This window comes from Acipenser ruthenus, chromosome 1 (assembly GCF_902713425.1).
Source record: "Acipenser ruthenus chromosome 1, fAciRut3.2 maternal haplotype, whole genome shotgun sequence".
In the NCBI taxonomy this organism is placed as follows: Eukaryota; Metazoa; Chordata; class Actinopteri; order Acipenseriformes; family Acipenseridae; genus Acipenser; species Acipenser ruthenus.
The window spans coordinates 55837479-55859737 of record NC_081189.1 but is presented as its reverse complement, the minus strand read 5'-3'; the positions used below and the strand labels follow the sequence as shown (position 1 = coordinate 55859737).

The window sequence follows — 22259 nt, the reverse complement described above, 5'->3', positions numbered from 1 at the left end:
ATCTGCAGCCAGGTGTGGCAACACAGGCAGCGATAATGTTGTCAGCAGCAATGCTGACAGCGGGAAGGCTGGCTCCTCCGGACATGCAGCCAGCAATGACAATGCTGGCAGTGGCAATGCTGACAGCAGTGCAGCACACTGCAGCCCTGGCAGCGCTGTCAGTGGCAACGCTGTCAGTGGACAGGCTGGCTCCTCCAGACCTGTAGCCAGTAGTGGCAACGCTGGCAGCGGCAATGCTTACAGTGGAAATGCTGGTTCCTCTGGACTCCGGACTGCTTCCCTGCTCGCCTCTGGGAATGGCCACTCCTCCCCTTCCTTTTGTGGGCAGGTGGCGACTCCCTCTCTGGTAGTGGAGACGGCAGTAGCTGTTGGGTGACCAGGGAAAGCCAGTCGACTGCATTCCTAACCTCTCCCCTTCCATATGTCTTCATGAAGCCGGGATCTTCATATGGGCACTCTTCTGTATGATACACAAAGCGGAGCCCCTCCAGCTTCCCACTGCCGTTGCTGTTCATGCCACCTCTCCATTTCTTCCTCCCACCCCATTTTCTTCTCCACTCTTCAAAAAATAAAAAAATTAAAAAATGTTCTAAAAATGCACCCGCAGTACCTCTTCCACCCTGGGTACTGGGAGGTGCTGTTGAGCCCATGAACGACATCACATGTGGACAGGATGATTGAGTGGTGATGTCACAGACCAGGAAGTAACTACACACACCAAGGTACTGCGGGGCGAGTTGCAAATGCCCTTGTTTTCTTTTGTTATAAATACAATATTTAAACAAAAACAAAACAGCGCAGTGGCCAAAATAAACAGACAGTAAATCAAACAGAACAAGTACCGTGCTGGTCGAAATCCAGCACGAGTAGCCATTGTATTCAGGTTTAATTTATGTTTTCAGTACTTTTCAAGTTTCACCTCTGAACAGCCCCAACCCCGACTGAGAGGTCACTGCCTCTCTTATGCAGCTGTGCCTGAGCTTAATTGCTTGTCAATCATTCAACCGTGGTAGGCAATTAACCCTTCCCTGCCAACCTAAACCAACAGTGCAAACAAAATACATTTAAATCATAATAAAACAAACGACAAATAAACACAGGGGCGGGGTGTACCCCGTCATACCATGCTTGTGGTATAAATTAAAATAATTGTAAAGTAAAACATGTTTTCAGAAAGATTAATTATGACTATTTGAACTACATTTATGACCATAAACAGGGCCCAGTGCCCATTCACTGATCAGACACAATCTGAGCTTTTACATGTACAAAAGTAAATGCTAAAGTGTTTTGTCGCCACCTACCTAATACATTGCAGAATTGACAGAAACCACTGTTCATCAATTGTTAGTAGGTATCGCCTGATTTTCTGCATTGGCCTCGTGACCACATTCCGTGGCTAAGGTCAAAATAATGTGTACTGTAGCCGCAGGTTGGAATACGTGACAGTCCTTTGTGTGGAGAAGTTGGAGTAGCATATTTGCTTTTCAGTAATTTGCCTTTTAATCTTTTTTAAAAAAATATCCACTTGCTTGGAATCAGCTGGAACAGTATATACATATGTCCTGATGTGTATAAAATCTCATCCAAATTCTGTCTATGCCTGGTCAGACAAATGAATTTGTATTTCTTGACAAAATTTCACCAAAATCTTCTGGGACGTCATTTTGAGATAATTATAGACCAGGTGTGAACGTGTATTTTGCAGTGCGTAGGTGTAAAGGTGATGCATCTGCTCCAGACAACGACAGACACAAAGTTACGGTTCAAACAGTTCTTTAATTCAGCCTCCTCCTTTGTTTGAGACCGTTAAATAATAAGACTGGCTCTACCCAACAATGGGTATTGCCAGCATATAACAAAAGGGGTTGCAGTCCCGAAATAATAAGACAAAACACAGACACTCAACACAGACACTAAAACACGTCTCCAGACTGTGTGCTCTTAGTGCAGGTGCGGTGCTTTCAGCCGTGGTGGTGTATGTACAAGTGCAGTCCGGGCTTAGTGCTGGCTACATGCTGCAGCTCCTGGCTTCGTATTAGCAGTCTCACAAAGACAAATACCTACAGGTTACAAGTAAACAAAACACTCCACTCATGTTTCCACACTCCTTGTTTCCTCTCATTAACCACAACAAAGGTACCGATTACGACGTCAACCCCTCTTAAAGTAACCTCAACCGAATATACCAAATGTTTGCAAGAGCCATCACCGAGGAAGAAGATCCCACAGAACAGTATTTTCGAGTTGGAGGTCAAGTCCAGAAAGTGGAGATTGAACATCTGTCCACAACCCAACAAGAAGAGGTGTGGGCTTGTATTCCACCTGGACTGTTTAGAGAAGAACCAGGACGTACAGACCTGACACAACACCATATCCCTTTGAAATCAGAGGAGCCGATCAGACAAGCCAGTTCCCAAATACCAGCCAGGTTGTTGCGTCTATTGAAGGAAGGGCTGGAGGTGATGAAGAGCTTGGGGGTGGTTGAGCCTTCACAAAGTGAGTGGTGCAGTCCGGTGGTTCTGGTTCCAAAGAAGGACGGCAGGCAAAGATTCTGCATAAACCCCGTAAAGCGAACGCTGTCTCACACTTTGATCTGTATCTCATGCCCCGGAGGGTACGGGCAAGTTCCTTTACTACCAGCTTCAAAAGAATTGACAGCTTTCAGAACACCCTTTGGGTTTTATCAATTCACAGTTATGCCTTTCAGACTGCATGGAGCAGCAGCCATATTCCTGCGTCTGATGGACAGTGTTCTTCGGGGAGCTGAAGGATACACAATGTTGTGATTTACAGTGAGTCATGGGAAGACCATCTCCTTCATCTGTCCGATATCTTGCAACAAATTCAACAAGCTGGGCTAACGGTTAATCCAAAGAAGCCGTTAGTGCAAAAGGAGGTCAAACACCTTGACTACATCCTAGGAGATGCCATTATTAAGTCGCAGGTAGGGAAAGTGGATGCCATTCTTAACAGTCCTGTCCCCAAGACAAAGCAACAGGTGAGGTAATTTATGGGCCTAGTAGGAGGGTATTGTCGTTTTGTACCAGAATTCTCTTCCAATCCTGCTGTTCTTACTGACCTGACAAGAAAGTCCAGTCCCAACAAGGTCAACTGGTCTGCATCGTGTGAAAAAGCTTTCAACAATTTCAAGCAGTGTTTGTACCTGGAGCCAGTGCTACAAAGTCCTGAGAGGGAAACAGGTATATATACCTGTTGTTCCTCAGTCAAGGAGGCGAGGCAGAAGGGTGCAGCAAACAAACATAGATCATAGATCTTTGTTGCTCATAAAAAAAAGATTTATTAGGCCTCCAAAAGTGTATTTTGTAAATAATAATAATCAACAAATGTTTCAATGTAAAAATAAATCAGTAAATAAATAAACTATTCACCAAATTCAAGGCAAATTAAACAAAACAAAACAATAAAGAAACATTCCAAAAAAAAATTTCACTGGTCTGCTCTTACAGATTACATTAAAAAGTACTCAACTATTCAGATAGCTCTTAGCCCTTCTACCTCTTGTCCTTGACTGAGGAACAACAGGTATATATACCTGTTTCCCTCTCTATCCCCTGCTCAGGACTAAACCAAATTCATAAATATCAAATAAATAAATAAGCCATGAGCGGTACGTCACCGCTAGCGGGGAGCGAAGCGGGGCGGTGTGCAGCAATACTGCTTTGTTTGGAGGACACACATCAACATCAACGGTTTTGAAGCGGTGATAAAAAAAAAAGAAAGACCTCCCAGCACTGTACAACATTTCTCCAAATTTAGCCGTAATTTCTTAGCATAACCCCTTTCATGGTAAGCTCATATACCTTGACAGTCTGGAAGTTTCTATTGTTTGCAGGTATACAGTATGCTTTAATTGTACATGTGCTGCTCATATACTAGGCTATATATAAAGTAAGACATGAATAAAACCTACCTGGCATCCCTACAGCCTGTGCAACTGTGCACCAGATGTTATTTTTCATATTAACATCCTTGAAATTCTTATTTTTATAATCAAATAGCTCGGGATGCTGAGAAACTTCAGCTATCAGTAGCTCCTCCATGTTGATGGATATTCCAGTTCATCAAGACATGACGTATCCCACACCATGGGACCTGATTGGATAGACCCAGATTTGCCACTGCGGGAAAATGTTTGAGCAGCAAAATATCGCTCACTGAGCGATATTTTGCCATTCTAAAATTCTGCTGCTGCAACACTTTTCCGCAACGTCATTTTTCGTCAATGTGTGTTCACTGTAATTGAAATAGAAGGTGAGCGATATGTGCAGCATTTTGCCACTCCCCACTAGCGGTGCCACGCCGCTCATGTGTGTCATAGAGGCTTAAGAGTCCCATTTTAAGCACTGAGCCAGACAACTCTGTGACGCCAGTGCAGCGGCCCAGTCACCAAAGAGTTTGCCCTAAACGACTGGAGGACTATGTGAACTGGAGGGAAGGGGTGTGATGTACTGAAAGTGCTGATAGTATTTGGGGGGATAGGTTTATGTGTTAGTTGGCAACACCCCTAACATGCGCTTCAGATTTAATGCTAAAACACATAGAGCTGCAACTCATCGCTTAATACAGTAGTATAAACATATCTACCCGTCAGGCTTTTTAAAATTAAACCTTTGTAGTTTTAGAATTGCATTTGATTCCATATACACATATAGCGTGAGAAGAAGCAATTACATTCCTAAATCCTTGACTTTCCAATAACTTAATGAGTCATGTGCAATAACCCTGTTAATGCTCTTTTATGATTGTGGCTGTGTGATGTAATCTTATAGAAGTGTGTGTAAAAAATGATGTCATTATATTAGTTCTTAAATATTCTGTACTTTGAATGTTGTTGTAATTTAGAAAACGTCTATTGCATGACAAAGCTTTTTGGTGAAAACATTTTTTTTTTCTTTTAGATTTAAACTACTAATTTAAAAGATTAAATTAGTTGAGGTAAAAAAAAAAAAGTTGAATAGGGCAACTATTAGCCACTTTTGAAAATTTATATTAAGAAGTCATGTATTAGTGCTCTATTTGTGAAATGAACTGTTGAGTAACACTGCTGTTTTGTGCACTATATCTTAAAACTACTTCGAATTTTTTAAAACTATTATTGTTCTAAAATGTAATTTATATGATAATGTATTGCTTTACGTACTGTATTATCGGAGGCTGTGTGGTCCAGTGGTTAAAGAAAAGAGCTTGTTACCAGGAGGTCCCCAGTTCAAATCCCACCTTAGCCACTGACTCATTGTGTGACCCTGAGCAAGTCACTTAACCTCCTTGTGCTCTGTCTTTTGGGTGAGACGTAATTGTAAGTGACTCTGCAGCTGATGCATAGTTCACACACCCTAGTCTCTGTAAGTTGCCTTGGATAAAGGCGTCTGCTAAATAAACAAATAATAATTGAAATGTTGAAGTCTTTGATCTGAGGAATAAAAGAAAAAAAATAGTTTTGTATTATAATGTAATACAGTAATATTGTATTTTTTTAGTCTTTGGTATTTTTTTAATGCATTGTTTTACAGTGACGTAATAAAGTTTTAGCCTGTGTTTCAAAGACCTAACGCAAATAATTGAATTTTTTGGTGTAAATTTTTAGCCAAAATACTGTAATAAAAAAAGAAATACATACTTTTCAGACTGTGGTTCTTCAATGAAACCTAAATATTTGTAGCTATCAAATGTGCAGTTTTTAAGGAAAATATGTTATAACAAAAATGTATTTTCATTTTACAGATATCTGGTACTACAGTAGGTTAAAGAACATTCCCAGTTTGCTTGCATTGTTTTACGGTACTGCTTTACCTCTTTAGTCACCCCAGCAGGTACAGGCTGCAAGTATGTCAGTCAATAGAGGAAGTAGCTGGCTGGTTATTGACAGTAAAGAAGCCAGTAAGTGAGAGGGGACAATTTCCCTCTCATGAAATGACCCAGGAATTGCATCACAATATGTAGACATGGCTTATCAATATTTATTTAACCTAGAGTAGTACCAGATATACAGTGCCTATATAAAGTCTACACCCCCTAGAACTTTTTTCACATTTTGTTGTGTCAGTGCCTCGAAGTTTCATGCATTTAAATGAGGATTTTTTTCCACTTATCTACACTCCATATTCCACACTGTTAAGGGGGGAAAAGTTTTTATTGAGAAAAAAATTATATATTAAAAATACAAAACTGAAAGATCATAATTGGATAAGTCTCAACCGCCCCCCCCCCCCCCCCCCCCCCCCAGAGTTAATACTTGGTGGAAGCACCTTTGGCAGCAATTACAGCTGTGAGTCTGTTAGGATAGGTCTCTACAAACTTTGCACACCTAGATTTGGCAATATTTGACCATTCTTCTTTACAAAACTGTTCAAGCTCTGTCAAGTTCCTTGGGGAACGTTGATGGACAGCAATCTTCAAGTCATGCCACAAATTTTCGATTGGATTTAGGTCGGGGCTCTGACTGGGCCACTCAAGGACATTTGCCTTTTTGTTCCTTAGCCACTCAAGTGTAGCTTTGGCTGTGTGCTTTGGGTCGTTGTCATGCTGAAAGGTGAACTTCCGTCCCATTTTCATCTTTTTTGCAGAGGGCAGCAGGTTTTCATCAAGGACTTCTCTGTACTTTGCTCCATTCATTTTCCCTTCTATCCTGACAAGTGCCCCAGTCCCTGCTGATGAGAAACATCCCCATAACATGATGCTGCCACCACCATGCTTCACAGTAGGGATGGTGTTCTTTGGGTGATGCGGTGTGTTAGGTTTGCACCAAACATAACGCTTTGCATTTAGGCCAAAAAGTTCCATTTTAGTTTCGTCAGATCACAAAACTTTTTGCCATATGGCTACAGAATCTCCTGAGTGTTTTTTGCATACTTCAAATGGGATTCAAGGTGAGCTTTCTTGAGTAATGGCTTCCTTCTTGCCACCCTACCATACAGGCCAGATTTGTGGAGTGCTTGGGATATTGTTGTCACATGCACACTTTGACCAGTCTTGGCCATAAAAGCCTGTAGCTCTTGCAGAGTTGCCATTGGCCTCTTGGTAGCCTCTCTGATCAGTCTCCTTCTTGCTCGGTCATCCAGTTTGGAGGGACGGCCTGATCTAGGCAGGGTCTTGGTGGTGCCATACACCTTCCACTTCTTAATAATCATCTTGACTGTGCTCCAAGGGATATTCAAGGCCTTTGATATTTTTTTATACCCATCCCCTGATCTGTGCCTTTCAACAACTTTGTCCCGGAGTGCTTTTGAAAGCGCCTTGGAGCTCATGGAGTCTTTGCTTTGAAATGCACTACCCAGCAGAGGGAACCTATAGGAACTGCTGAATTTATCCTGAAATCATGTGAATCACTACAATTTAACACAGGTGGAGGCCACTTAACTTGGTGTGTGATTTTAGGGCGATTGGTTACACCTGAGCTAATTTAGGATTGCTATTACAAGGGGGTGGACACTTATCCAACCAATCTATTTCAGTTTTTATTTTTAATAAATTTTCTACAAATTTCTAGTATATTTTTTTTCACTTGGAAGTTGTGGGGTAGGATGTATAGATAAATGAAAAAAAAAATATTTTAATGCATTTTAATTCCAGGCTATAAGGCAACAAAAGGTGAACATTTTGAAAGGGGGTGTAGACTTTCTATAGGCACTGTATATTTTTAAAACATGTTTGCTAAAACACGTGTTTTTTTCACAACAGCACATTTGATACTTATAACTGAACGGATTTGCACCACTGAGCAAATTTATGGAACTATTTTGTTAGCTTCAATTCCTTTAATTGTGCAACACGTTCCATAGGCTTTGCCACTTAATGAGATAACTTGTATGGTTTGTTTCAGACCAAGCAGTATTAAACTGTGCCTGAATGAGTGAATGGAGGTCAATAATGCTGAGCAAATGCAAGCTAGACACCTTCCTTACCAGCACAAATCTTCAATAAGTTAGTTCAAGGTGAATGATCAACTACATCGACTTATAGCCAATGCTATCTCATTTTTGAGAGTGATACACCCAGTTAGATTGCTGAACTTTCAATTCCATTTCACAGGGTGTCAGTAGAGGTTTAATTGTATTAATCCTCAGTTGAATCCCGTGGTGCTAATGGAGAATTTTGCAAACCCCTCCCGAGATATTTTGCTGGAGGAGGTATGGAGGCAAGTAGTGGCATGTGTGTCATAAATTAATCTTACCTTGTAGATGAAGTTGACAGAAATATGAAAAAGGTTCTTCAACATGCATTCTTTTTTTCTGACACAAGGGGGTGTCCCTTGCATGGATAATTGTTTTGCTTTACACGGTAAACACCACAGTTTATCTGCAGCGTTTCTACTGTATGCCTCTTCCATCAATTCCCATCAGTAGGTACACATGTAAAACATACAGTACCACCCAATCCATCAGTTTGCCCTATAGTACTTTTAAAAGGTTTACCATTAAGCATATTTTTATCATTCTGGGGAGAATTTGGAAAATTATGATTGGAAACTTGTGTTTCTTGAAAGGGGAATCCACCCACTAATCACACACGAAATCAAACTTTTCCTTTAAATAGCCCTCTCATCTATGCCTCCTTGTTGTTTCTTTGCTTGGTCCTCCTCCTTCATTATGGACATGGTCATTTGTCAAAATGCAATAAAGAATTGTTCATTTCAAATTTTGTGGATGTCTCCTTTCTGAATGTACTGTAATGTGATTATTGTGAATTTGTATTATTTTTTCCAAATGTATTTAATTGACCTGTATTTAAAAATGTGTTCGTTTGTTCAAAAAAGCTTCTGCATGTTTCAATTGACAAATTGCCACATGTATTTATTTAAAATTGTATTCACTGGAAAACCCAAATGCTCATTTACAAAGGCCACAATCTCACTGAAAAAAATGTTTAGAGCATTGCGTGACAATATATGCTCTCCTGTATCTGAGAGTTTGAACAATGCAGTTGAACAGTGAAATAAAAAATAAGTTTCATTTTTCTATACAGTAATTCATCCATTCATTCTTTATTATACTGGTAGTTTGGAAGAGCTGTTCTTGACTGTTGTTTAAGTTTAAGTAAATACAATGCCACCTTTCCACAGCTTTATAGTAAAAATACATTGTATGTTTTACATAAACATTAAGAATGCACACCTGTGAAGTCTACAACATTCTACCTTAGATAAATACTGTAATAAATGTTTTTTTATGTAGTGACTTGCCTTGAACAATCTTGATAGACAACCTTGCCAAGGCTATGTATGCAAAGTTTCGGCTTCAATTGGCATAAAGTTTTCACAGAAGAAGACGTTTGAATATTTTTGACCGCCGAACCATGTGACCAATCGACTTCTCTTGAACAAATCTAAATATATGCATAAGGGTAGTCTGTGCCACAAGATTCACATCTCTGCCATAAGCGGTAAAAACATATTTTTATGTTTTTGAAAAATCCAATATGGCTGCCAAACGATGTGACCTACAATAAGAACAAAGTAAAGAATACAGTAAATAATTACATTTAAGTGTGGGTTTGACTAAGAGCACTTATAGTAAAAATATTTGCTTATACGAGTAAAGTCCATTAAGAGTGCATAGTAAGTATGATAAATGGATAAGAATGATTTCAAATAAGCGCAGTTACCAAGAAAGTGAATATGGACAGCTAAGAGTAAAATCAAGTACACGATACAGTGAATAGGTATAATTAAGAGCAATAGTAGAATACGAAAAGGTATGTAGCAGTTCAGTACGAGTACAAGCTGATGCAAGTACTGGTACAATAGGGTGCCATATAGTCCTGTATATTCAACAGTTGTGACGTTTACAGATGCTGTCTGAACAGGTGTGTCAGGGGTGAGTCAAGGTTGTCAGGTACTTAACATTACTTAAACAATAGCCTTCTGAGTTCACAAGAGGTGAAGCAAATAGAGAATCCATTAATACATTTGGGGCTGGTTTTTCAAAATTTGTAATCTGGATAACAGTGGTCCGGATTTTGTAATTCTATATTTTGTAATCTGGATAAATGTAATCCAGCAGTGACATTTAAAAAAAAAATGGATCAAAATGATCCAGATAATAGTAATCTTGATCATAAAATCCAGATCACTGTTATCCAGCGATTTGGATTTTATGATTATTTGAAAAACCAGCCCTGACAATGCTACTCCTCCTTTACACATGCAAATAGCTTCCTAAAGAATCTAATTGGGAATATGAGGGAACTTTTGACAGCTTAATTTATACCTATACACCCTGTATTTTTCGAACTTTGAGGAAAATGTCTGTGTGGTATATCAATGCTCATTATACATACCTGCTTTCCCTCAGGCTACAAACTTCCTCTAGGTGTGTCTACGCTGACACACTGTTTTTTGATTGGATGCATAGGAATAGACACGCCCTTCTCTTGTCCACAAAATATATTTATTCTGTTGCTAGAGGCACTGTACCAGTAGTCCTGAAAGACACACAGTGAGTGCAGAAGAAAAAAAAAAAAACTCTACATAAAACATGAACAGATTCACTTGGACATCTTTGATATTTTTAGGTAAGTCTTTTATTGTGAATTACATTTTTTGATGGTACTTTGATGTAGTTGTTTGAAATCACTATAAGCAGTTGAATGAGTTTATAAAAAAGCAAAGCCATGTTGTCTTTTGTAATTGATTAAAGCTAATGGTATTATTTACCACCAGGTATGTTACAACTAAAGTTATAATTAAACATCTTGTTGTAACATGGGTTTAACTCTTAAGGCGTTAGAAACATTTTATTTATATAAAATGGAGTATCTACTTCAGGGTCTTAGTGAATGTGTGGTATAATTTAGACTAAAATAATAAAACACATACCATGTTCAATGATTAAGTTTTTCTGTAAACAAAATAGAAACTGGATTAAATGCTATTTTCTGTGTTTCAGAAGTATGTACTGTGAATTACACAACAGTACAATTTACAGTACTGGTGGTACAAGCACAAAAATGTTACAGCTGGTTACACTGTCCTGATCATTGTCCAAAATAGTTCTAATCAAGGTTCAGTGTGCTCTGTGTTCACCAAACTAAACTTACCGTACCTAAGTGTATTCTATTAAGGTACTGAACTTTGAGTTTTTAAAGAGCAATAATTAAAGTGATTAACATATGATAAACCACATGTCTGGCATGCCAAGTTGCTCTCTCTTCAGTTGTAGCCATTTCTATTTTGTTAATGTACAGTATTTTTTAGTGAGAGTGAAAAAGCTTCACTGACTTAATCAATTATTTCAACTAAAGTCAAGTAGACAAATGTTTCGGCTAGTGCCTTCACTGAAATGATACATTTTCACTGCTATGAACACAATAGTCATTTAGATCTTTAAAGATTGAAATCTCTCCCAGCTATAAGATGGGCTAACTTTTCACAGGTGAGAAAGGTGTTATTTATTGATTTTTATTCTTAGTCAACATATTTCTTAATCTCATACGTCAAACCATATTAACCCTGAAACATTGGTAGCTGCAGTTGCTGCCATTTGTAAGGGACTCACTCTTATGTAAAACATAAGACTAAACCCACATCAGTAATTGCATTGGAGGTTGAAGATTATGAAATGTGTTATCTATGAATAAATACATTTTATTTATTTGGCAAAATTATATAAATGTTTTGGTTTTTTTTTTCACAGTATGCCTGCACAGAGCTATAGGCACTGATCTACAAAAAGAAGATAGTGAGGGGCTTTTGCTTACAACTACAAACTATGAACAAGATGGTACTAGAAATTACTTTTCATCAGGGGACAGCTCTGAGGAAGAAGAAGACGACACTGAAAATGAAAGAGACTTGTCAGTCCCTATAGACTCATTGCTAGGTCTGGACGACGACACAGTAAGAGGTAAATATTCTATGACATATTTTTCCGAACTAGTGTTTGGAACGTATTTCTTAGCATATAATCATTTTTAAATTTCACAGCATTACAAAAAAATAAATGTTTGCATTCTCAGTTGTTCAGCCTATAACTAACTAAATAAGAATGATTGCTTGTGTTGAAAATATTAGAATGCTATCAGTACAACAAAAAAGCATACACATACTTGTGATACTAGTTACTGTTGATGGAGTACCAACAGACATGTGTGACCTGTTTAACTATATACTGCTTTTCAAAGGAAATTGTTGTGAATGCATTTAATGGCAATGCATTCCTGTCATTACCTCAACTCGACATCTCTTGTTTTTCCAGTGCAACCTGTATCTAAGCCCAAGGAATCAGAAGGGCAGGACAAGAAAAAAAAAACGAAGAAAAGAAAAAACAAGCAAAGGAACAAGGACAAAAAGGACAACAAAAAGATGTTGACAGCAAACCCATGTACTACAACACATAGTGAATATTGTATTCATGGGGTGTGTGTACATTATGAACATTTGAATGAAACAACCTGCATGTAAGTAATGTGCATATTCTCATTCATAACTAATACACATTTAGAAATGCTAGAAGAAACTTAAATTCAACAGTCTTTTTTAATGTTTTCTGCTGTATACCTCTATCTGTACTATGCGTCACTAAACTAGATTGGGCTGGTCTGGATATTTAACATGGGCTATAGTGAAAGCTCCAGCATTATTAAACCCTCCAGGTAATTTTAAATATTATTTTAATTACTATGAAAGAGATACTAACCAAGGTTTTAAAAAACTTTTGTTATAAGCACAAGCAATATTCACTTGACCCCCTTTTAAGTTGAAGGTCTTTGTGGTCTTGAGGGCCAATAATAATGTCAAATAATTATATTTTGAGGTAAGGATACAGATTTTAAGGTGCTTGAGTTGCTGAACTGGTAAAGGCGTGATCACGTGTCAGGGGAGTCAGGGGGAGCAGAGGTTTGTGTTCTGCCACGGGTTAGTGAGGCAAAATCAATAGGGACTGTTTCTCCACCCTGCGCCGCAGTGGACCCTACTGGCCAGCTGCTCTGTGAGTTACAGGGATGGCGTTTTTCCTACAGAAGCCAGGAGCTCATCAGTATCCTCTCAAGCTCCTGGATGTAAAAAGGCAGTTGGCTTGGTCATGGGATCAAAGAACACCCACCGACCTTCGGTTCTCAACAATCATAATTGTACTATCATACAACCACAAGTTAGCTTTCCAGGAACACAGCAAGACAAGCGTCCTTGGGTACTTCAGGACCTAAAGGCTAAAGCCTGTTTTGAGGGTTTGCTTACAATTTTGTAAATAGGGTATAAGGGCATCTCTGAAGCTTTGTGCTGCTACAATGTCATTCCTATCCATTTTGAATTATTAGTACTGTACATAGGAACGACCACCTTGCTCCAGCACCAAGTCTGCAGTATTTGCAAATATTTAAGAATTACCTTTAAACGTAGTGGTAATAACTTTTTTTTTTAAACCACTCAAATCTTAACAACACAGTCAATTATTGCATGTCATATTATTTCAGTGATACACATTGTATAGGCACAGTATTTTTAACAGGTAATGTTAAAAATACTATAGCTTAAAGAGTAAGTAGCTGGTTTTCCGAAAAATATAGTGTAACACATCCCCACGTGTTGCTACAACTGTTTAAATGTACCTGTATTTTTTCTTTTCATTCTTAACATCCTGACAACTTTTTACACATATAACTTTAAAGTCTATTTGAAAGCTCTTTTCAAAATGGCCGCTCTAGTGCACTGATAGTGTGAGGATCCATGATGTGGCATGGAAAAGAAATGCCAGAACACTTGTTGTTATGTTTTTTTTCTTTATATAATCACTCTTGCAGCAGTGATTTAGAGGACAGATCTCAAACCCAGTGCACTAGAGTGGCTATTTTGAAAATAATGAACAATTAAAAGAAAAATTACAGGTACATTTCGGAACCCCTACTTACTCTTCAACTAGCCATTAATTTCTTGTTAATATTACCTTCATTTTATTATTTAATTGTATTGCCCTAGCCCCAGTTATCACGAAAATAATACTTAACACTTTTTCAGAATTATTCTGTAATTCCAGTTCATGTTTTCCCTGTTCATTTAAAACACTACTGTTTTAGGATTGCGCTATTTCTAGTGGTATGGTCACATTTGAATTCCAAAGGTTGACTCAACTTTTAATAATAATAATAATAATAATAATAATAATAATAATAATAATAATAATAATAATAATAATAATAGGTTTCATTCCATTTGGATGGAAAGTGTTTGCTGTCATGACTGTAAACATTTCTGGAATTCATTTATTCACAGATTATTGCCAGTAGGTCATGCATAAGCCTTTAGATCATGATTAACGGTTAAATATTGTACAGGTTGCAAAACAACAGTATTATTTTGATCCTGAGCAACACTTACATAGACATCTTAGACGTTTTGTCCAAGGGGAATTTCTAGTAAAAATATAATATGTTTTCTGTCAGTATTTAATGTATTTCAATTGTAAGCATCTTATTGAATTACTAAAGCTCATTTCTTATCCTTGTTGTTTGTTCTTGTCCACAGATGTAACAGAGGATATAGCGGCGAGCGGTGTGGTGTTCAGCAGCTGTCGTCTGTAGTCAGAGAAGATAGTATAGATGCCACCCAATCTATACTTGTAGTAATAGCTGCGGTGCTGTCTTTGATAAGTTTTATTGCAGTTGTCATCATTATTTGTGCCCAGTGAGTATATTTTAGGACTTTTTTGTGAGGAATTTCTGGTACTGTTGGTCAAGCTATCTGTAGGGAACAAACATCAAGGGGAACTTAAATTTCAAGATTTTTTTTTAAAGAAATAATTTCTTTTCAACACCCCTTTTAAAAATGATTTGTACATGCATCACACTTTTCTATAATGTTGATGACTATACCAGTTTCATGAATATCAATGTGTATTTACTCCATCAAAACAGACTTTTAAAGGAGCAAAACAACGACAGGCTTGTTTCCCTGTGTGCCCAGTCAACTGATCTGCATTTGTAGTGTTTTAATATCTTTTTCGAGATTATTACTTATGCTAATCCTGGTTATCTCTTCAGTTGCAGAGCTCAGAAAAGATTTACAGAACTTTACCATGGAGGAAATGAAGAAAAGGAAAAACTGCAACAAGATAAAGGGAATAGCCACATTGTTGTCTAAACAGTAACAGGTATGTTACACTATTTTATTAAAATGTATACAATGTGTGAGGGTGATACTGCGTTGTTCAGCATTGTAATGAATCTCCACCTAGCAGCTGATTAGTTAATAATATTGACTTCAGCATAAGACCCATACTTACCTCTCAACTACAGAGCTTGCTCTTTTGCTCTTTCATTGACTGGTAAGACGTTCGTCTTTGAACCAGGCGGTTTGCAGTTCGCATCAAGCCATTGCCTCCATTCAATTCAATAGGATGACATGCCAGTTCATTATAGCATGTAATAATAACTTATCACCCAAGTAAGTGTACCCAGCTAAGCACTCTTGCTAGCCTGACACCTATCAATCCTGATTAGGAGCTGCGCCTGGTATAGCCTCACTATTTAAACTGTAGGACAGGTAGCATGGAGGCAACGTTTTAATCACCCTGTGCTGGTGGATTTTAATGGAGACAAATTGAGGAAATAAATGTTTTTACTTCCATGGTAAGTCCTCCTCCCACTTTTAGTTTGTTTATAAAAACAAACACAGGGTTTATTTAGAACATACAATCGCACTGTAGTGACCCAGGCACCGTTGTGTGTCTATTGGACTGTTTGTTTGTCTCATCTGTCTTATCCTGTGCACATGTTGCGTGTATTATGCGGGTGCCAACACGCCACTTAGAAACGGGAGAGGAGCGAGGGATGGATCCGGTTGGTCAGTCCAGGTAGAGTGGGCGGGAGCAACGAGGGGTATAAGTACCACCTGCGCGGGAGAGTGTGAGTCAGGGAGAGTGGAAGGTTCGAAAGCAGACGAAACCAAGCAGCCAGAACTCCAGTGTGAAACAGCGAGTGCGAGTAGGCCTGTGAGAGACTGATAGAGATTGAAGCCGGGGAACGAAGTATAGCGAGAGCCTGAGAGAGAGCGAGGACCTTAAAAAGTGCGAGTGGGGTCAGCGAGTGAAGGAAGGAGTTAGGGGGTTTTATTGTTTTTGTGGCGTGGTCTTGGCCCAAACAGGGACATGTTAATTCTACAAATAAATTGGTTATTCATTGCATCTGGCAACGCATTCTGTCTCCTGCTTTATCTTCCAAGAGCACGGGGTATTACAGTATATAACAATGTGTCAATTCATTCAATGAGTATAGCAGTACTAGGCAAATGTCCTTGCTTTAAACAGGATGAAGACATCTTGACCAGTAACTACAATCAAGTGCATTGTAGCATGTCCAATATAATAATAAAAAAGATAAACAAGATCAACCTTATTTAAATTTCCTAACGTGTACACTTAAATAAATATACACAAAAGCAGCAATTAAAAATAAATAAAATAGAAATCAAGTGACAAAAATAGTGGCAACTGCCTCCTTCTAAAATAAACAAACACAAATAAAGGAATACACATCACAGCATTCATTACAAGAATCCTATGCCATTCTCCACATTGGTAATTGTAATAAAATCGGTACAAGTTAAATACTAAAAAGAAAAGAATAAAAAAAAGATAACTGCCCACCTCTCTGGATCAAATTATTGAATAAAGAAAGTGGGAGCAGGACTTACCACAGAAGTAAAAATAGCATCATTAAAATGAATTCCAATTCCGTCTTTCGGGTGAGACGTAATTGTAAGTGACTCTGCAGCTGATGCATAGTTCACACACCCTATTCTCTGTAAGTCGCCTTGGATAAAGGCGTCTGCTAAATAAACAAATAATAATAAAATCCACCAGCACAGTGTGATCAAAAGCTTTGTTGTGAGGCTAAAAGCAGCTTGACTACCAGGCACGCCCCCTAATTATTATTATTTATTTCTTAGCAGACGCCCTTATCCAGGGCGACTTACAATTGTTACAAGATATCACATTATTTTTACATACAATTACCCATTTATACAGTTGGGTTTTTACTGGAGCAATCTAGGTAAAGTACCTTGCTCAAGGGTACAGCAGCAGTGTCACCCACCAGGGATTGAACCCACAACCCTCCGGTCAAGAGTTCAGAGCCCTAACCACTACTCCACACTAATCAGGACTAATAGGTGTCAGGCTAGCGAGAGTGCCAGGCTTGGGATGACCTGACAAAACATTCAAAGTTTTACCACAAGTAAGTTTTTAATCGCACACTGAACCATGTACAGTGCCTTACCATACCTTGAAACAGAGGGAACATGTTTCATACCAGACACAACATATAAGCACAAAACTGAGCAGAATCTGATCAGTGCAGGCATGGAATCAGTGAGATTCTGTATTATGCACTGGTCCAGATTTTGGCATAGTGCAATTTGAATTTTGACCGCAGTTCATAGCAATTGGCAGGTAGTGGTCGAGTTTTCCGGAGTTGTTTATCGAGGTGTTCCAAGATGTGTTCAATAGAGTTCATGTCAGGCCTCTGAGGAGTCCTAAGAAAGAAGCTACTGCCCCTCTTGTCTCTTCCAGATAGTGGTGATTCAGGACGTATGGCATGTGACTAATCTGAGATCAGAACGGTCCTCCAAAACTTTAGAGAGGTCTGTCTAACATCTGCCAGGCCCAGTAGTTTCTACACTGTATACATAGGCACTGACTACATTAGGGGCAGCACTTCTTTAACTTTCTTTATCCCTAGCGTAGCGTAAATACTAAATTAATATAACATACCAAAATTAAAATGGTCAACTTCAAAACAGTTATAATCCACAGCATTCAATACAGTTATGCTGACAAAAAAACGTAAGTAACTTAAACGTACATTATTATTTATTATTTTAGTCATTTAGCAGACACTTTTATCCAAAGCAGCATACAGAGACTTGGGGGTGAACTATGCATCACAACTGCTGCTCGTTGTAGATGTTGCTTCCCTGTGGCACATAGTTTTTGTGTGATTTTGAAATCGCTGTGTTGCCTTTCTCGTTATCAAAAGCTACTGAGATGAAGGCTTGTCCTTTCTTCATTGAAAATTTAAACATATACTGCTTCTCGCACAAAGAACAAAATTTACTATGCAGCAGCAATTTCAGAATCCTCTAACATTTCAGAAACATCAGCGCTAGTGCATGGAAGAGACTGATCTGGTTCATTTGAGTCACGAGGTTCACGAGTTATCCACTTATCCATGTCTTCTGGATAACATTTTAATTAAAATAAGACTAAAATAATAACTAAATTAAGGAAACTTTAACCTAACTTAAAAAAATATTGCTGTAGCCTTCTCCGCGCTTACATTTTTCATTTGAAATAATCACAAAATAAATATTGGAGGGGCAAAATGCCCTTTTGCCCCTGCTAACTCGGCACATGGCTGTACATTTGCATGGGTGAGCAGGGGTTTCCGTCAGGCCACTTGCCCATTGTAGCCCATTCTATGCAGAACTCATTGTGCTGTACATTGGCTGTTTGTGGAGCTGACAATGTCCACCAAGATTTGTCGTGCGTTGGTATGGACTTGGCAAGCAACTGGTAGTTTGTGACTGTCAATGGGCGGCCAAGCCGACGTTGTGCAGCGGTCAGACTTTCCTGACAATACATCACAATAATGTTATGCAAACACCCATTCAAAAATCCAAGATCTCTGGCAGTCTGCCTCGAACTTTGCCAAAAGGTGAAATAACTCACATACCTTTAAACTCCTTCTTAGCTCCACAATGCAGACAGCCATGGGTATGGAGGTATTGTGGGTATTTCAGATGATACCACTATGTATGGAGGTGCTCATTTTAAAATGACAAGGGACTGTAGTATCTGATATAGATACAGGTATAGTAGTACCTGTTTTAAAGGACAAAGAACAAAAAGTAATTTAGTGCAAGTTTACCAAGGTAAATCTGCACTGTATTTCTCAGTTTACCATACTTTTCCCAAATGCATATTGTACAAGACTATGGTTCACCTTGGTTTTCACCATGCTTTACCATACTTATAGTGTCTCACTTAGAAGAATTGTGGCAGTTTTTTACTTAGTGCAGTGTGTTGCTTATTGAAGAAAGTTATGCTATATTTTACTACCACTGGCATGTATGTCAATTCTTGACCAAAAACGATTCTAATAAAACAGTAAATACTATTATTAATTTAAAATCTCAAAATATAAAACTTATAGACATGCTATCAAACTGAAATCACCACCTTTAGAGATCTGAATATACAAAATAATTGAGATTATATTAAATCATGGTTATAGTGTTATAATATCTTTATGCAAAAAAAATAATGGCAATTTTTTTTTTTTTTTTTCACAGGAAGTCAACTTAAAGATGCAGCTCCCATCAAGAATGTTTCTTATATATATATTAACTGTGTAATATATTGTAGTATATGGATAGACTAGACTACTGTGCGTCATCCAAAACAAATCTTGTAATACCCCTGAATGTAAAGTGATAATACTATCGTTCAGACCCAGTAATACTATCGTTGGGCTTATCATTTAAATACATCAGAAAGTGTGGATCATGCAGAGCGGAGACCCAAAAGCCAACTCCCCTCTCGAGTAAAACCAACAACGTGAAGTAATGGCTCTCTCAAAGGAAAACAGTATTACCGAAGAAAGAGAATCTGAACACCGATTCACGGGCAATAGAAATGTCGCATCAACATGTTCAGCCATGCTGCAGGGACTGACACCAGCTAACAATCTCACCAATAACAGCTACAACGCTGCCAGATTTTGTTTGCAATGCCCCGTCAAATTTTGGAAGTAGCCAGCCAAGGAGTAGCCAAATTGTGTTTTTTAAAACAGCCAAAAATCAGCTCTTACATTTAAGACTTAAATATATATATATATTACAAAAACTAAAATGTTATGACACTTTTTATTTATTTATTTATTTATTTATTTATCTGATTTACAGTACAAGCACTGCTGTTTCTCATCTGCTGAGATCCAATGCAGTATGTCCAGGGGAAAATAAATTATTCCGAAGGTAGTGAAAAATATAATTGTCCAGAACTGTCAACGGATACAGTTTTTAAAAATAAATTCCATTTGTACTGATACTGTTCTTAAACTGACGACGAATAAAAAATTACTTTTCACTTCCCCTTATTTCACACTTAAACAAGAACCCCAGTCAAATGCATGAGTGTCAGTCATGCGCAAGAATCCCCATGTGAACCAGTCCTGAGCAAAGAAGTAGGAGGGTTCACAATTTTCTGGATTTGCTGAATGCAAGTGTGAGTGTTTGTGTGATTTGCCATTTTTATTGGTTGCTGGATTCCAGAAAAAAGACGGGGAGGGCGAGATATACTATGCAGGGCATTGTGTTGATTCATCCTGCGCTAGTGACAACCTCATAATTGAAAGGAATAGAACAAACATGCATGATAAAAACAGCCAAAAAATAGCAATATGGAAAACCAGCAATCTGGCAGTGCTGAAGAGCTACCTATCTCTGTCACAGCAGGGAACATCTTCGGCTCCCATTGCACCTTCTTTGGAGAGTACGTCAAATTTGTCATCTACTCAACCAAAGTGCCAGCGCCAATCAAAAAAGTCTTTAAAAATGTTCAGAGTTTCCAGTTCTTGTTCGTGCTTCACAGTGTTTCTCAATTTGCCACACGCCTTGGACAATGTATTGGCAAGTACTTCCTGCTATAGAATTGCATCCTGTTGCCTGCATCTCCCTGCTCCCGACCGATAAATGTAACTCTCACTTTCAGACTCGGAACCATATATTACAAAAAAATAATAGCTGGTTCAGTGTGTATAACCAGGGGTAATACCATCTCTAGGTTCTGGGGACAGGAACCTCTCCAGCTTCGCTCTTGAGGTTCCACTGTCCCCAGAACCTCTTGATGGTATTACTCCCTGGTAATACACACTGAACCAGCCACTATTCTATTTATATTATATTTATTTGTGTATTTAATATTTATTCTATTTTTTTTTATATGTGCTTCTTATAAAAAAAAGTGTTACAAATAAATTGAATTGTATTTTTCTCCTGTGTTTGTCTGTCAGTCTGTTCAATTCAAATATTTGAGGTACAGCACTTTTTCCACTCATTCCAGAGTGAATTATTAACTCTCGACAGTGTACATTGACGTTCCAGTATTATCAGTAATATTATATATCTGTTAAATATATTAAATAATTTTCTCTGTAGACATTTTGGAGCTAGTTTATTGTTTAGGCTGTCCATTTTTATTTATTTTTTGGTAAAAGATACTGAAACCCATATAAAATACTATGGTATAGTACTGTCCAAAAACACTGCAAGTTCCTATAGTATATCAAAGTAAACACAGAAAAAAAACATATATTATCAGTTTATTTAAACACACTTTACTGTGGCAGAATCATCAATTTTGTCTGGAAGTTTCTATTTAACTGATTGAGTGCTTTCTGGTCAGAAGTTTGGTAACTTTTACCTTGCCGGGATAAGCCTCATAAAAGGCCACCACAATAAAAGTATAGGAAAGTGTAATATAGCACAGTGAAAACATGGCTAACCATAGACAAGCATTGTTAAGCAAAGAGAGATATGATAAAACATGTCAAAACCAATCATAAACAATGATAAATGCATAGTATAAGCATAGGAAAACATGGGAAAACTGCAGAATTATCTTGGTAAACTTTATAAGGGAAGTGACAGATGGAGCATAGTACAATGGAATCCACCCAGATGGTAAAAAATTACTATAGCAAAAAAGAATATTAAGGATATAGTATAAATAACTTGTTGAAGGAACTTTCATTGCATTCCTTTCCAATTCCAATTATATTTTCAATATTTGTCCTTCCTGTGCTGCCCAGCTGTTGCTGTTTTCACATGCGTATGGTTACTGGTTACACCTAGAAACACCACCCTCATTATCACAGGTCTGGCTTTGCCTCGGGCTTGGATAAAAGCTTTTAATGGTTGCTCAATTTACAATGCTCTTATATATATATAGTACGATAATTGCCAAATGTCAATCCCTTGGACTTATCCTATAGTATATCTTAAAAGGGCAGCCCTATCCTGCCACCCTGAAGGACTGAGTTATACACATTCCAGGCAGTCTTGGCTGACAATGAGGTCAAACAAATTACAAAAAAACTGCATACTGCTATTCTCTGAAGCCCGCCCAACATTTTCCGACACTGTGTCTTGCTCGTATAGTTACCTGTCCTAACATACTACCTCATTGCTCTGTGTCACAGCCTTAACATTTCAACATTGCAACCCCATTGAGATACTAAAAGTAGGG

The 22259-nt window shown here is 38.1% G+C and overlaps 1 long non-coding RNA gene across 1 annotated transcript; it reads left to right on the top strand.

Annotated features, from left to right (window-relative positions):
- Positions 1-10447: 10447 nt before the first annotated feature.
- On the top strand, positions 10448-20970 carry LOC117972586 (uncharacterized). The gene is made up of 6 exons (XR_004663625.2): positions 10448-10533; positions 11655-11864; positions 12216-12417; positions 14480-14638; positions 14995-15104; positions 19304-20970. It is a non-coding gene; the product is annotated as an uncharacterized LOC117972586 (long non-coding RNA).
- Positions 20971-22259: the final 1289 nt, after the last annotated feature.